We start from the raw sequence: 16,834 nt of genomic DNA, 5'->3' as shown, positions 1-16,834 counted from the left end.
TAGTTTTTTAACCGGTCTAGTTTCAATCAGACCGGTTTGGTTCAAGTGGACCAATTAGGTTCAATCTACTTGGTTTTGTTTCATTTAGTCAACCCAGTTAGTCAGCCAAGTTTGGTTCAGTTTTGTTCTTAGTTGATTCTTTTATCGATTTCAGTCTTTGTTCAGTTTTTAGATTTTCCAAAGTCCCTGTTTCGTTTTATCTTTAGATATTTTCATAGATCTCTATTTTCAGCTCAGAAATTTGTGGGTTTTGTTTTAGATCTTTATGAAGGTCTCTGTTTCTAACCTAGAAGTTTGTGAGTTCCTGTTTGCAGCCTAGAAGTTCTCTGTGTTCCAGTTTTTCATAGGTTTTCTTCTTCCCGTCCAGATCTATCTTGTTTTAATTCAAAATTGCTTCTTCAGTTTCTGTCATCCAATTGCTTGCTCACAAACTCAAGTCATTTCTATCACCTTGAATTTGAGGGAGGGTGTTGAGATATTTAGGCCTTAATTTATGTATTATGCATATATATTTAGTCTATAATTAGAAAATTTGGTTATCTTCCTTTCTATGTAAATCTCAAGTTAATACAAGAATTTATTTAGTCAAATATTATTTCTACAGTATTAAAGCAGGTGGTCCAAGGAGGTACTGTGTTCAAGCCTTTGCAATATTGTTAAGATTAGTAACCACATGAGAGTAAACCATATCCTGACGATGCTAATTTTATTATCATTTTCTAGAACATCTATAATCAAATATTATTTTTTAGTTTAGTAGTTAAAAGCATCCATGTATTATGGAGAAAAGTCTTGCCACTTTCCTCCTCCCTTCTGCGCAAGTTCAGAGAGATAAAGGTTAGTGGTAAAGAGAAGTGGGCATAAATATGAATAAATTCAATACCCCATCCCCCATCTGCTTATTCTACTCCCCACAAAAAGGTCCAAAATTTAATGCGTTATCTAGTTGCTCAAAGGATAAAATCAGTTACAAATTAATTATACCATCTCCAAATTAGCTTGAACGTATAGTACACACATTATGTTTCGAAGTGACATTTACTTGCTCTGTTTGGTTGGGGTTGTCGTGTACTTGGGCGGCTCATGCTCGTTGGAGGCTGGGACCAATGAAGCCCATTATCTGAGATCATGTTCCGCCGACGACCCAAAAGAAGTAGTGAAGATGGGAGTTATTGCTGATAATAGCTCAAGGCTGGGGAGGGAACAGATTGTGGCTATTCACATGGCTTTCCAACAACATCTTCATTTTTCTAATTCATGCCACAAGGTTGAGCTCCTTCTTCGGGATTCACTCGACAACTCCGCTCAGGCAACCGCTACCGGTAACATCTCAACCTGGCTTGTTAGCTTGAATTTAATTTATATAAGTCTCAACGAGTATAAATCGATTTTAATCGGACACAAAAATGGCATATTACAGGATTCTAATTAAGGAAGGACCTCTTCCTCTAATTTAATGTTAAAATTACTCTCATTAACCCAAAGAAAAACTTAAGTGGTTGGGTTCTCGTAAATTTAATTACACAATAATATTAATGTTTTAGTACTTCACATTGAATTTTTTTATTTTATTTTATTTGTAGATATGGGAACGACTAATATATAGGGACAAAGAGAAAGATAAGATAAATAGAGGATTTAAGAAGAAATTTGAAAAAATATATATATTTTTATTGCAAAGGTTTGCGTTTGGTTTTTACATTTTGGGTATGTGTTTTCAAATTCCATTTTAGCTCCTAACATTCAAAATAATTATTGTTTTCGCTCTTTAATGACACTTTCGGTTTTTCCACAAAATTTCTTCCTTTAGGACTAATTGGCCGAAAACCAAAATATTGATTTTCGTATTTCGACTTTGGACCAATTACTGTTTAATAAATGAATGTCTTATTGAATAAAATTATATATTATAAAATTCTAACCGATTTCAAATGTACTAAAAATATTAAAATTAAAATTATATATAAACATTGCAAAGTGTAAAACTCAAAATTCAAACTAAAAAATTTCATATATATATATATAGCGGATCCAAAAATAAAATTAAAATTTAAAGTATTTTTTGTGAATCCTTAAAAACAAAGGCCAAGTCATTGTTGAATATTTAAACCAAAAGTGAGAGAATGATACAAATTTTTTAATGGACTGTTTTTAAATATAGAAAAATGAACAAAATATAGCAAAATTTTATAACTATCAATGATAGATGTTGATAGTGTCTATTAGTGACATTGATAGATACCAATAAGTTTCTATTAGTGTCTATCAATGTCTATCATTGATAGTTCTAAAATTTTGCTATATTTTGTAAATATTTTCAAACGTTTTATCATTTGAAATAATTTTCCATTTCTAATTAACAATTTTTTGGGTGAATTTCTTATTTTATAACAGCTTTAGATCTAATTATCCACAAACAAGTGAAAGCTATGTTGGGAACATTTACAAGAGAGGAAGTATCTTCAATCTATGAGCTTCATAAACCCTCCAAGAATATCCCAATCATATCCTTATCTTCATCTTCCTTGGTACCAAATCCGAATCAGCCGTTGTCATTTCATCAAATGGCTAATGATATCACTCACCAAATCCGTTGCATTGCAGCCATTGTTGGGGAATTCAGATGGCAAAGAGTGACCGCACTTTACGAGCATAAAAGTGAAGACTTTACACCAATAATATTGCCATTCTAAAGATCCTATCCGATTCACTTAGAGACGTCAATTCAGAAATCGAAAATCACATTGCTTTCTCTTTATCAGATCCTAAATTACTCGTAGAAGAGAAGTTCATGAAACTTAGTAGTAACAGAACCAGGGTTTTCATTTTGGTGCAATCTTCAATTAAATTGGCTACCCTTCTCTTCGAAAAAGCCAAAAAATTGAAGATGATGGAAAATGGGTATGTGTGGATTGTTGGGGATCAGATTGCTAATCTTATGGATTCTTTAGATTCCTCTGATTTTCACAACTTACAAGGCGTAATGGGTTGTAAGATTCACTATGAAGAAACAAAAACTTGTTTTAAAAAATTCAAAACCAAATTCCGGAGGAACTATTTGTCTGAATTCCCAGAAGAAGAAGGAGAAGCTGAACCAAACCCAAGTATCTTTGCACTACGAGCTTACGATGCATATAAAGGCAGTATTATTATTGCCTCCACCAATAATACCATGGAAGGGTTGAAATTTGAAGGTTTGAGTGGGGAGGTTAGCTTTAAGAATGGCATATTATCACAATTACCAATGTTTCAGATCATTAACGTTTATGGAAAAAGCTATAAAGAGATTGCATTTTGGTCACCAAGGTTTGGATTTTCTGATATATTATTTCGGAACAATGCTACCTTCAGTTTATCAAGCTTAGTCTTCTGGCCAGGTTGGTGTTCCCTAAATCTCTCTCATACCCTTTCTCTTTATTTACCATTATGTAACATTAACAGTTTAGTTCTATATTTAAAAAATGTCTATCACATCTCTTAAAACTTTTAAAAGTGTCTACTAAATTTTTAAACTTTCAATCATTAGTTTTATCTAATAGATCTTTGAATATTAAGTTTTGTGTGTAATAAATCTATGAAGTTTTTTATATTTTTGAAATTTACTGATCTATTCTGACACAAAATTTAATTAGTTAAAATATCATTTTGGTCTATGTATTTTGAGATTTTTATTCAATTTTAATCATTATACTTTTAATAGATTTTAAGTTTAGTCTCTCAAAGTAAATTTTCATCTTGGTTAAATAATGATAATAATTTTCATGCGAAGAAATATAATATGTGAATATGTTTTCAAAATTTATAGTGAAAATATTAACAAATAACAAAAAAAACAAAAAAAATATATGAGAGACTAAATTTAAGGTTTATTGAAAGTAGATGAACTATAATTAGATATTTGAAAGTAGAGAGATTAAAATTGAACAAAAAGTTAAATCACATTGATTGTAACCGATTTAAATTTATATCTAATAAATCAATTTAAAGTTTGGAGATCCATTAGATATAAACTTTTAAAAGTCTAAAAGGATAAATAAATTCAAAATTCAAAATTTAGAAACTAAAATTGTAAGGAGAATACTTATGAAATAATTAAAGAGTAGTACTTAAGTGCATCTTAGGTAGAACTCATCTTTCAAGATCCCAGTCTCATCACACATATAAAAAAAATTAAAATGTTTATAAAAAGAATGAAGAAAAATTTACTAAATGACAAATTATGATTGGATAATTTAGTCGGATGCATAAAGATAAGTAGTAGTCCGGATAGACCAAGTAATTTTCATAATTAAAACTAAATGTGTACTTAGAATATGACAGGTAATGCAAAAGGGGTGCCAAAGGGATGGGATTTTATGAACCGACAGAAAACATTGAAGATTGGGGTTCCAACAACAGCCGCTTTTGAAGAATTCGTACCAGTGGATTACAGTCACCCAAATGGGCCTCGTATCTCCGGCTTCTCCATTACCGTCTTTCAACTAGTTGCAGCCAATTTAATGCTATCCTATGAGTTCGTTCCTTGCAATAATACTTACGATGATTTGTTGAAACGAGTCTACAACAAGGTAAAAACAAACTTCAATTTTCTACTTTTAATTTTTTAAAGAGTCTTCTACTGTTATAATGGATTTGGCAGTTTCTTTAATGAAAAACAACAAAGGAAGAGAAGGGAAAGTGGAAACAAGAAAAAAATATTGTATGGTAGAGGAGGATCAAGTGCTTTAATTGAATTCTATATTTATTTATGTGAAAACATTACAAGGATTTATAGGCAAATAAGAATACTAACCAATAATACACTAACCTTAAAATTCTACCGCTAAGATTGAAATTCTCATCCATTAATCTCACCTATTAGAAGCACGTGATGGACACTCACAAATAAATAACCAACAAACAATTATTTGAGAGAAAACAAAAACACTTTTAATTGAGAGACTTTCCAAAATTGGTTCACACTTTTGATTGAACTCTCTTTGTGTGTTCTTCTCAACACACTTACATACAACAACAATCTCAATGTCAATCCTATTTATAGAATTGTCATTTATAAATTTAAATATATGACTCACACCCTAATTAAATATACATTGAACAATTAAAATTCTACACTTAATTCATGTGAAACTCTACTAAATCAACTCTTACATTAACATATTTAATTAACTCTCATATTTTATTTTTTCAACTCTCATAAATTAATTCATCTATAACTTAACTAATTAAAACATGTTTAATTTTCAACATCCCCTTAAATATGTTTTTTTGAAAACTCCAAGCAAATGTCTTAACTTGTTAAACACATCAACTTTAAGTGGTTTCGTGAAAATATCCGCAATTTTATCTTCAGTCTTCACATATTCAACACCTCCTTTCTTGAAATGCAATCTCTCGTAAAATGAAATCTTGTATCAGTATACTTGCTATGATCATGAAACACTGGATTCTTTGCTAGAGCAATTGTTGACTTATTATCTATATGGATCACAGTTGCATCATCTTGCAAAATTCCAACTGTCTTCAGCAAATTCCTTAACCAAATTGCATGGCAAATACATAAGGCTGTAGCAATATATTCTACCTCACAAGTAGATAATGTCACAATAGGTTGCTTCTTAGAACTCCAAGTAAATGCAATATTACCAATAAATAACACATATCCACTTGTACTTTTTCGGTCATTAACATCTCCAGCCCAGTCACTATCACAATAACCTTCAAGCTTGAATTCTTTAGATGGAGAATAAAAATAATCTATAATCAAGCATACATTTGAGGTGAAGAAAATTTCTCCTTGCCACTTTCAAATGAGTAATTGTTGGAGATTCCATACATCGACTCACGAATCCAATGCTGAAAAGAATATCTGGTCGTGTGCAAGTCAAATATCTCAAACTTCCAGGTAATTAAGCTTTTGAAATATGAAGGATCAATAATATCCCCTTCTTCGTATTTGGACAGTTTTATCCCAACTTCAGTTAGAGTTGTAACAGGATAGAATTGATCATCTTGAACTTCTCTAGAATTTCTCTAGCATATCGTTTTTTAGAGATAAAAATACCTTCCTTTGACTGCTTCACCTCAATTCCAAGATAATATAACATCAGCCCAATATCTGTTATTGGGTCATTGCCTTATTGAGATCTTCAAACATACTTGCACAATTTCCTGTAAAAACTAAGTCATCCACATATAGACAAAGCAACATAATATCTCCATACATTCATTAATCTTAATATATAGAGAATGTTCATAAGGACATCTCAAATACCCATTATCAAGGAAATATCTGTTGATTCTACTATTCCACATTCTAGGTACTTGTTTCAATCCATACAACGCCTTCTTTAATTTCAAGACTTTATCTTCTTGATCATTCACAGCATAGCCAAGAGGTTGTTCTAAGTATAGTTCTTCTTCTAAACAAGAATGTTGATTAAACATCTATTTGAAAGATCATCCATTTACTTTGAACAACAATTATAATTAACAACCTTATGGTTTCTAAGCGAGTAATAGGAGCAAATACTTCATTCTAGTCCATGTCTTTTCTTTGGGAGTAGCTTTTTGCAACTAATCTTGTCTTATGCCACTCCCCTTCTCCCATTTCATTTCTTTTTATCTTGAATTCCCATTTGACACCGATTGTTTTCTTTCCACTTGGAAGAGTCAAAAGTTTCCATGTATCATTCTTCTTTATGGCCTGCCTTTATCTCTTCATCCATGGTAGTTTTCCACTTTTCATCTGCAAAGCTTCTTCAAAATTCAAAGGTTCACTATCACCAAATAAGTAAAAAAGATTAAGATTATTAAAACTTTGACTTAACTCTTCAGTCTCATCATATATGTCTCGTAAACTTCTCATGCCACAAGGTCCTTCACTTGAGCTTGTAGATGATGAAGATATGCTTTGTTGTGGAGTGATTGGTGATATTGGTGGTGTTCATGGAGAAGCAATGTCATTAGACTCATCATCATCATTAGGAAAAAGTAAAAAACTTATAGTCTTTTAGTTCATCATTCCAATTTCATGTTGCTTCCTCATCAAACACAACATCTCTACTTACCACTGTCTTCTCTATAGCAGGTTTACAAAGCTTGTAGCCTTTTGAGCTTGCATCATAGCCAACAAAAATATGCTTCTCACTTTTATCATTGACCTTCCTACGCTTTTGATAAGATATATATGCATAAGCAATACTTCCAAATACTCTCCAATGAGCAATGGATGGTATTCTTCCTGTCCATGCTTGTTGAGTCGTTTTATTCCATAAGTTTCTAGTATGAGAACGATTGGACAAGTATATAACACATTCAACAGCTTATGCCCAAAATTCTTTTGGCATCTTCTTACTTTTCAACGTTCTTTGAGCCATATTGATTATCGTTCTATTCTTCCTTTCAACAACACCATTTCATTGAGGAGTCCATGGAACTATCATAGGCTGACGAATTCCATTTTCTCTTCCCCTGTATGATCTCAAGACTTTTAGGTAATAACCACTTTCTTTTTTTACAAGAGTTTTAAATCTCTTGAAGATGCCAAATACTTCTGGTTTCTCCTTGACAAAATAAACCCAAGTTTTTTTTTTTTTTTTTTTACTGAAATCATCAATAAATAATAAGAAATAATTATTCTTATGGAAAGAACTTGGTTTAATTGGTCCACAAAGATCACTGTGAACTAACTCTAGCGGTCTCTTGAAGAAGATTGATGTGGAAAACTTTTCTTGCTTGCTTGTCATAAAGATAACCTTCACAAAATTGATTTGGATGTTTGACATATGACAATCCTTTCACCATGTTCTTCCTTGCTAATATTCTCAAGCCATCAAAGTTTAAATGCCCAAGTCTCAAGTGCCAAATCCAAGATGGATTTTGAAACATGACTTCAAACATTTAACAACATCAATTTGAATATTTAAGAAAAACATTCTATTCTTCGTCATTTGTACTTTAGCAGTCATATTATCACGATTATCCCTTATCGAAAGACTAATTTTTCATCAAAATATTATAGTCTTTCTCTAAGAGTTGTCTCATACTCAAAACATTATTCTTCATACCAAGTAAATAATAAACATTAGTGATAAACTCATGCTTTCCATTCTTTAAGTTGATCAAAATCTTACATTTTCTTTTAACATGAATTTTTGTGGCATCACCAAATATGATATTACCACCAATAGATTCATCAAGTTTCATGAACCTCGACTTATATCCACACATGTGATTGCTTGAACCGCTATCAAGATATAATTCATTATTTTCACATGTTTCTTCATCTTTGCATGCTAGAAGTAAAGATGACTCACCGCGTTCTTCATCTTTCTCAATATAATTTACATTTTCTTCTACTTTATTCCTACATTCCCAAAAATAATGGCCAAATTTATAATAGTTATAACATTCAACCTGTTTTTTATCATATCTTTTTTTAGTTATTTGATCTTCTCTATTTGACCTCGTATAATTTTGTCTTCACGACCTCTTGATGAATTAGAGTTTGAATTACTCTCATTAAATTTTTTTTAATGTAATTTCCTCAACCTCGATCTCTGAAATCACCACGTCCACGATTTTTACCACGTTCTCAACCTCGTTTGCCTTTTTCTTGGCTATCTTCTTTATCTCTCAACTGCAACTTTGATAGAAAAAGTTGCTCAGTTGTTTGTTTGTTCTTCTTGAAAAGCTTCTCTTCATGGACTTGTAAGGAACCCATAAGTTGATTACTGAACATTGTACTCAAATCCTTTGATTCTTCAATAGTTACAACGATGAAAATGAATTTTTCTTCTAATGAGCGAAGTATCTTTTCTACCACTTGCTCATCATCTATCGTCTCACCATATCTTTTTATTTCATTTAATACTGCTAGCAATCTTTCCCATACCCGGAGTAGTACGCTATAAAGCCGTTGTTGTTGCTCATTGCTTTCTAGTCTAGTACAATCTTTCTTTCTCTACTCATATACTCAAAAATGCTTGCGAAAATCTTTTTCTCCAAACCCGTTTTCTAAAATCGTTTTCCCTAAAACGGGGATGGAGGTTGCGAAAGGCACACTTGGTGTGCCATCGGCGATCCGTATTCGAGTTGGCTGACTTGTTCTTGAGCGGGAACAAGTGCCACACAATCGTTAAGAGAAGCTTCCGAAAGTGCAATTGTGATAGTTCCTAAGTATAATTTGAAACCGATTTAGATTCCTTCATATGTTGTGATTCATATTCACCTCTCAATTTTTGGAGGCGAACTATCTTGACTCGATCTACTTATTTGTATGTATTCTCCAAAATTTTCCATGCTTGATGTGCAGTAGTTGCTCTAGAAATCATCTCAAACTTTGGATCATCGATGGCTTGATGGATGATGGTGAGAGCCTTTTGGTCTTTCTTTCTTGTATTTTGCAAAGCTTCTCATTGAGCTTGATTTAAAGTTGCATCACTTTCTGGTTCTTCATAACTATTAACAATGTCCCATACATCTTGTGAACCAAGTAGAGCTTTCATATGAATACACCAACTGCTATACTTTTCTTTCATAAGTTGAGACACTTGGAAGGGAACCAAATTGTTATTTCTCATTTGCAAAACAATTTATTGTTTTTTCATATTCAAGCTTTGATACAACTTTGTTGAAATCATGCGATAGACACTTACAAATAAATAACCAACAAACGATTATTTGATAGGAAACAAAAACACTTTTAGTTAAAAGACTTTTCAAACTTGGTTCACACTTTTAATTGAACTCTCTTTGTGTGTTCTTCTCTACAGACTTGGATACCTTAAAATGTCAATGCCAACCCTATTTATAGGATTATCATGGATAAATTTAAATACATAACTCACACCCTAATTAAATATACATGGAACAATTAAAATCTTACACTAAATTCATGTGAAACTTTACTAAATTAACTCTTACATTAACATACTTAATTAACTCTCATCTTTTAATTTTTCCAGCTCTCATACATTAATCCATCTATAACTTATCTAACTAAACCGGGTTTAATTTTCAACATCACCTATACAAGAGACATTACTCTAAATTAACCCACTAACATAAATTAAAAATAAAACTAATTTAATTACTTGCAAACCAAGTTTATACTAATTCATTAACGATGTCATAGGAGTTGGACGGGGCGGTAGGAGATTTTGGAATATTTGCGGATCGATTTAGGTACGTGGATTTTTCTGAACCATATTTGGAAAATGCAGCAGTGATGATAGTGAAGGAGACGCAATTGAAGTGGACTAGATTGTGGCTTTTCATGAGAGCTTTCACTACAAAAATGTGGCTGCTCATGCTCTCCATGCATATGTTTGTGAGCTCTGCAATTTGGCTTGTTGAGCGTAAACATAACGATGCATTGAAGGGAATTGGAAACATGTTATGGTTTTCGGTATCGGTCATTTTTTATTTGCATAGTAAGTTATTCACTAAACTATTTCTTTTCTTATTCACTAAACTACAAAAATGTTCTAGATATATAGTATAGTGTAAGTTTATTTGATAATCATTTGATTTTTAAAATTGAGCTTCTTTTCTTACTATCATATATTGCTTCATCATGTTTTCATCTTTCCTAAATAATATTTGAATTCTTACTCAAATTTTATTCAAAAATATATTTTCAAATATTACTTTTTCTTTTACTTTTCAAAACTTTCTTTAGATTTTGAAAACACTAAAAAAAAGAAAAAAAAAAATAGAAAGGAACATTTCATTAAGGCGTCTGTGAGAAACATACAAAGTAGCAGTGTTATATGAAACCAAACAAAATCAAGAGTAATGAAGTAAGCTAGAGTAGTAGTTTACCAAGCTAAAGTTCTGATCTATTATAACAGACAATAAAACAAAGAAAATCAATAGAAATACCTTTCTAAATCATTAACCTATATCCTCTAATAATAAACTATTCTCTCCGTCACAAGACATAGCTAACACATTAGTGTAAACTATGTAAATCTTTGTGTTGATTTTCTAATATTTATGTTTTCTATATATCTTTGACTGTCGATTCCATAGCAACAGAATTACAATACGTGCAGGAGAACCAATAAAGAGCGGGTTGGGTCGACTAGTGTTAGGGCCATGGCTATTCACCATCCTTATTGTAACAGCAAGTTTCACGGCGAGTTTGTCATCGATGATGACAATGTCAAGGTCCCAACCATCGTTTTTAGACATTGAAACCTTGAAGCTCCAAAATGCGACAGTGGGATGCAACAACGGCTCTGCCATGAAGAGAGCTCTATCAGACGTCATGTCGTTCCACCCACAGAATGTCAAAGAGATATCATCCGTGGATCAGTTCCCAAACGCCTTTGAAAGTAGAGACATTCAGGCGGCTTTCATGTCGGCTCCCCATGCAAAAGTCTTCCTCGCTAAACACTGTAAAGACTACACCAAAGTCACCATCTTCAAACTCGTCGGCATGGCTTTTGTAAGCTTTTATTTCATTTCAAGTTTAAATTTTACATCTTTTTTCTTTTCCCTTTTAGAATTTCAGTTTAATTTGTTTTTGTCCCTAAACTTTAAAATATTACGTTTTTACTCTTATGTTTTGAGTTTAATTACAATTTGGTCTATATGTTTGAAAATATGCTCTATATTTAACATTGAGTTTTGAATTTTATCTAATTTTGGTTTCTAAAGCTTTAAAATTTACATTTGTAACTCTAACTTTGAATTTTCACTAAATACTCATTTTCAATAATTAATGTTGTTGTTTATTAATTAATTTAAAAGAATTAAATTAGTTTTCATTAATTATTTTTCATCAATATTAAGATTATTTAAAAAAAAATTTACATCATAATTATTTTAAATTAACTAAAAGTTAAAACATCATAACCAAATGAGAATTATACTCAAAATCTAAAGGTAAAAGTGTAACATTTTGAAATCTAGTGACAAAAAAAAATATTAATATAATCCTCAATTGAAGATGTTTATTATATTTGACACTTCTTTTAAAAAAAATGGCAAAAGTTGATTGAATCCCAAAATTTACCTACAAAGAATCTTTGTGTTCCAAATCTCTTTATACCCCAAAAGAAAGAAAGAATTGAATGAGATGCACAAAAATGAGTGTCATAAGTTATCAAGGCCAGACAAGATTAAAATTTATGGATATTTATTAGGTACAGTTACAAATATAACAATCAAGTTCAAAATATTAATAAATTAAGCACAATGCAAAAAAAATAAAAATAAAAATAAATTGCTGATATAGCTAAATTTAGATAGCGTATTAGTGATAGACCATATCACTGGTAGGAGTCTATTAGTGATATATAATCGATAGCTATGCTATATTTGAATTTTTTTTTCAAATATTGTTATACACTTAGTTATTATCACTAAAAATGATATTGATTGCAATTATCCTATTTATAATACCTGATAGGTTAGGAAGGCAAGAGAAGTTTAAAATTAGGTAAGTGTTGAGATATGAAATTGTTTTTGGGGCGGGGTGCAGGCATTTCCAAAAGGGTCTCCCTTGACGGTGGAAATATCGGCAGCAATCGCGGAGTTGACTGAAAGAAGGGAAATTCCGGATTTGAAGACCACATTGCTTTCAACCTTCAACTGCTCCTCAAACGACGGTGATACAGATGGGTCGGGTTTAGGACCCGAACCTTTTGTCGGTTTGCTTCTCATTTCTGGATTTATAGCTTTCATGGCTATTCTAATCACTACTTCTCGTCTTGTATTCTTCAAGTTTGGCTGCATCACTTCAACCAAACCCCATATCCCCATTTAGATTATACATTACATTTTCCCCTACTAATGTAATTTCCGTCTCTAAATCTTGATGATATGTATAAATATATATAGATAGATATATATATAGGTGTATCTTCTTTATTCTGTAAAGAAAAATCCATTAATAAAATTATTATTTTGTTAAAAGCATTGTTTAAGATGATGAAATTTGTTAATATGAACATAGCAGCTCAACTGACATGAACTAATACTATTAGTTTTGATGTCTGAGGTTTGTTCTCTTATCGAATATATATATTTATGTGTGTCTATATATATAAGTTATTTTCATGTGGTGGTTTTTTAGGAAAGTAGAATCTTTTAAGAATGAACATCTGCATTCAAATAATTTAGAACATCGAGACTTTTTTTTTTGTTTTGTTTTTTTTAGGAGAAAAGGACAAAACAAGTGAAGCCAAATAACTACACAAAACTATCTCAAGTCATAATCAGAGTGAACCATCAGAATAAGGAGTTGACGATCCTCCAAAGCTTTGTGCACAATACAATGTGACAACACGTTCTGACTACAGCGAATATGAGAAAAGGAGACAACTCTCCACTCCCCACATCTATCCTTAGCCTCCTCAATAAAAAAGGAGACTATAGAAAAATCGACAATAGCATCATACAATAGATTGATGGCCTCCAAGCAATCAGACTCCACCAAAATATTCGATACATTGATGGAATACAGAGTCTCAAACCCAAAGTAAATCGCCATAGCTTCAAGGAAATTCACCTTCTGACATCTGTGAACAAACTTCAATCTTGCTAAGCGCACCCGACCTAAGTGAACACGAAGCACCCAACCCAACCCATCGAATTGGTATTCGTGTTCCAAGCCGTGTCAGCATTTAACTTCCAAGAAGATGGTTTAAGGGGGTGTCAACCGATCTTAGCTGGGATATGGGAGGAAGGATCGAGCCCTTTCCTTTGCACTTGATCTAATCTCCATGGAAGCAAGGGTCAGAAAAATACCTTGCAATCGCATCACAAATAGACTCCGCATCAGTCGACTGACTCCAAAACACCACATTAGTCTGAACTTCCCAAAGCTGTCCAACTATGATCACGATCTTATCAATATCAGTAGGTACTATATGGTCAAAGATCTAGTGCCAAGAATCTTGATAACTTCATTGAGACCTGTCATTTCAGAGAACATCAATTTTAGTTGAAATAAGCCTAGACCAAATTTCTCTATAGACCAAACAACGTCATATAATGTGGTTTGCAGTTTTTGCATGCTTCCTGCAAAAAACACATAACAAATCAGAGTGAACTCCCTTTTTGGCAAGGTTATATTTTGTAGGGAAAATATCATTGATAATTCTCCAGTAGTAAATCTTAGCCTTAGGTGGGGCTTTTGACTTCCAGAAAGATCGCCACATAGATTTAGAAGTGATCCCCTCTAAAGCTAGCTGTTAGACTTAGGGAATATGCAACGGAAGAAAAATAGGATCATTAAGCATTCTAATTCATTAATTTTGGCTTCAAATTCAGGATGCTCATAAACTAAAAAAGGGTTTCAACACTAACCTTTGAAAAACTTCTTGAATGTTGATCTTCAACTGCAATCTCCTTTTCCTTTGGTTGTGAACCACTACAAGATATTTCCTACTATTCTCTTGAAGCCTTAGATTGAGTTGTGGGACTCAAAATAAGCTTGAATTAAAGGGAATTTGGAGAAAGATTTTTTAGTTTTCACTTTGAAGAACAGTATTCTTCAACCTCTTGATTTCTTTGTAATTCAGCAATAATTGCATGGGCATTCCCACTCAGAATTTGAGCTATATATTGCATGACTATCATGCAATTATTTATGAATTATAGCTACTGCCTTGAATTTGCTGAGAATTGTAATAACCTACTTCAAAGAAACTGGGAAAATCCTAAAATTAAATGTGTAATCATATCACATATAATTACTAAATCCTTTGAATCTAATCTGAACGATTCAAATCAATTTATCACGCTACTCTAAGGCTAATCCATTTGTGAGCTAGTAGGGGGACCTAGTTGACCTACAGATCATAGGCTCCAACGATCTGAGATTAATTGGCTAAACTCTTTACACCAAATTATTTCTCATTCATTAACCATTGGGTCACTTTACTAATGTTGGGATTGGTGTCCTAATTCTCTCGGAGTCTCGTAGTTCATAATATATACAACATTCGTAACTACTAAAGTGCACTAAACCCCGGGAAAGCGCTGGCAACAACAGAAAGGAAGGGGCAGCATCCACTACCGAAAGGAATTTCTTCCTTCAGGACCCTGAAAACAAACCTTAACACAAAGTCAATCTCAACACAAGAGCCTCAATGCCATCTATAGAAGTAGGAGGTCAGTTCGTGCCACCAATCCAATCTCGAAATACTCACTGATGATAGCCGGGAATCAATGATTCTTATTCCACCGAGTTGAAGCCATTAATCATTTTTATAAATAAAATAAGAGTTATTTTATCTGGCATTTACTCATATTCAATAAACAAAGCTCGATGGTTATTGTATGTAAACTTAAGCATACATATGTATACAAGTGGATCATGCCTTAAATGATAACCTAAATAGGTCTGTAGTATAAGGATTAAGGTAGAATACCTGATCCTGCCGTATGTGATAACAAGTAGAGGTTTGCAAATGTTATGAACTACTACAGATGGTAAATCCTGACCATTCATGTGGAGACATGCGAGCAGAGATGTCCTATACAAAGAGTTTGTATAAGACCGGACCGCGAGATGATTTGTCTTTGTATATAACGCCGTTGATACTGTAGACTTACATCTCACCTAAACGACCATAGGTGACATGACCACAATCCTGAGTGTTTTGGAAACTCCTGCCTTTAAGGGCGGTCCTTTAATTAGTATGGATGAGAATGGCCAAATTGCCAACTCAACATGCTTATCTTTTTGCTGATTTGTCTGATTTGGGAGCTGGGAACTCAGTTACACAAGATGGAATTCACTACTTTCTCAAAGTAGGGGTAAGTAGATAGATTGCTCCCTTAAGAGCTGATTCCGAGGCTTGAACATAGTGGCCACAGCTTCGCTTTGGCAGAGAGGACTTAGTCATACTCATGTTCATTAGAGGGATCAGTGATACTTAAGGAGTTAGATGCTACACTCATGCAACAGCAAATCATTTTCCAATGCAAATGTGGTGCTCCTAAGTCTAGGACACATGTGCTGAATGCAAGAGTGTACATAGAGCTTATTCCTAAATCTCTACTCTTTTCTTATGCGATGATGCAAGATACACACAAAGACAAGGTGACAGCACACAATCATATCCTATCTCTAGGATGCATGTGATGCGTTAATAGCAAACAGTGCTTATTCCTAAGCTTCTATCTCTTGATTATGCGTTCTAATCTGACTCTCCCAAGCCTAGATTCTAATCTGACTTTTCCAAGCCTAGATCCTATCCTTAGACTACCCTCTTGAGTATCTCTAATGGACGAATGAAGCATACATAATATAAGATAATCGCATAGAATGAAGATCCCCAATTATGCTAGCCAAGTGCTTCTCAACCCATTCAACAGATTTAGCTACTCATGTGTAAGAAACAGAGAGTGAACAGATATAGAGAAGTAAATTCCATTTCTATAAATGAGTTTGAGTACACAATAACAATGGAAGATAAGGATAGAGAGCCTAGTAGCAATCCCTTGCTTCCCAAGGCTTTTACACTGTCAACTCTATTCGATTCAAAAGATATTCCTGCTTTCGCTTCCACAGGAGCTGGCCCTCTCTCTGGTCTTGAAGCTTCCGGTACTCTCCCAAGTTCACCGGAACAATCTATTGGCACAATCTCGCCTCTCTCGCTTCCGCCTTAAAATAAAAGAAAAACCAAGAACAAAGCTAATCTATCTAAGGCAAAATTCTCACCTAGAACAAAGCTAATCTATCTAAGGAAAAATTCTCTAACTCTCCGAACTTGCTGAACCCTTTTTCTGAATGTTGCCTTCGATATTTATAGAGTCTTCGGGGTGAAAGGTGGCTTCTCTCTTATGATTACACAGATGGGATGGCTTTAAT

At 33.0% G+C, this 16,834-nt stretch overlaps 1 pseudogene; it reads left to right on the top strand.

Annotated features, from left to right (window-relative positions):
• The first annotated feature begins 951 nt into the window (after nt 1–951).
• LOC120076386 lies at nt 952–12,865 on the top strand (annotated as a pseudogene).
• The last annotated feature ends 3,969 nt before the right edge of the window (nt 12,866–16,834 follow it).

The sequence above is a fragment of the Benincasa hispida genome, chromosome 4 (assembly GCF_009727055.1).
Source record: "Benincasa hispida cultivar B227 chromosome 4, ASM972705v1, whole genome shotgun sequence".
Lineage (NCBI taxonomy): Eukaryota > Viridiplantae > Streptophyta > Magnoliopsida > Cucurbitales > Cucurbitaceae > Benincasa > Benincasa hispida.
The sequence above is the reverse complement of the archived record's forward strand: the minus strand, read 5'-3'. Positions and strand labels throughout refer to the sequence as shown.